The sequence below is a fragment of the Lagopus muta genome, chromosome 3 (assembly GCF_023343835.1).
Source record: "Lagopus muta isolate bLagMut1 chromosome 3, bLagMut1 primary, whole genome shotgun sequence".
Classification (NCBI taxonomy): Eukaryota; Metazoa; Chordata; class Aves; order Galliformes; family Phasianidae; genus Lagopus; species Lagopus muta.
In genome coordinates, this window is record NC_064435.1 from 11,836,801 (window position 1) to 11,837,758 (window position 958).

The 958-nt window shown below is 43.8% G+C and overlaps 1 non-coding gene across 1 annotated transcript; it reads left to right on the forward strand.

Moving 5' to 3' along the window:
• The first annotated feature begins 504 nt into the window (after positions 1 to 504).
• TRNAS-GCU (transfer RNA serine (anticodon GCU)) lies at positions 505 to 586 on the forward strand. Its single transcript has one exon. It is a non-coding gene; the product is annotated as a tRNA-Ser (tRNA).
• The last annotated feature ends 372 nt before the right edge of the window (positions 587 to 958 follow it).

Sequence of the window (958 nt, forward strand, 5' to 3'; positions counted from 1 at the left end):
CAGCCAGTTGCCTCTGGTGAGGAAGGGAGGGATCAATTCTCAAAGTAACCAGATTATGTCAGAGATGGGAATAGGCAGAAGTAGACAAACAACAGCCAGAATGATCCATCAGTCATTCCCAAGGGGCTCTTCACAAATAGCTTTGATGTACTCTCAGTGCTGAAATTTATGGGCACTGTTAACAAACAAAGCTCAAGGCATTGCTAGAGGAATGAAGTGTTTTCAGTTACTGTACACTACAGGCAAGCCAACAAGCAAGCCATCAAAGCTTTTGTAGACAATTAGTTTTAAACAAACTGAGTGTAGACTTTTGAGACAAAAGTACTTCTGTTATTTGATAGGGAAAGATTAATCATACCAAAGGTTTGATGGCTGCAGTGCACAAATCTCCACCTGAGCTTCTCATCGTGAGCTCCTGATAGTGTCAATGAAAGAAAAAATGCACAATTTAAAATATGATGTATGTACTGGATTTTAGATGTAGACTTTAGAGTGACAATAGCAGACGAGGTGGCCGAGTGGTTAAGGCGATGGACTGCTAATCCATTGTGCTCTGCACGCATGGGTTCGAATCCCATCCTCGTCGGCAGGCAAATCTTTATGAAACTGAATGTGTACAAGTCTATGGGGCCTGACGTCATGCATCCCAGGGTTGTGCAGGCTGATGTGGTTGCCAAGACACTCTGCCTCACATCTGAAAAGTCATGGCTGTCAGGTGAAGTCCCCAAAGACTGGAAAAAGGGAAACATTACTCCCATTTTTAAGAGGGATAGAAAGGAAGACCTGGGGAAATAGAAGCTGATGAGCCTCACCTCTGCATGACAGAATCAGTGGACAAAGGAACAGCAACTGATGTCATCTACCTGGAATTCCGCAAGGCCTTTGACGTGGTCCCACATGATATTCTTATCTGTGTATTGGAGAGATATGGATTTGGAGGCTGGACTATCCAGTGGAA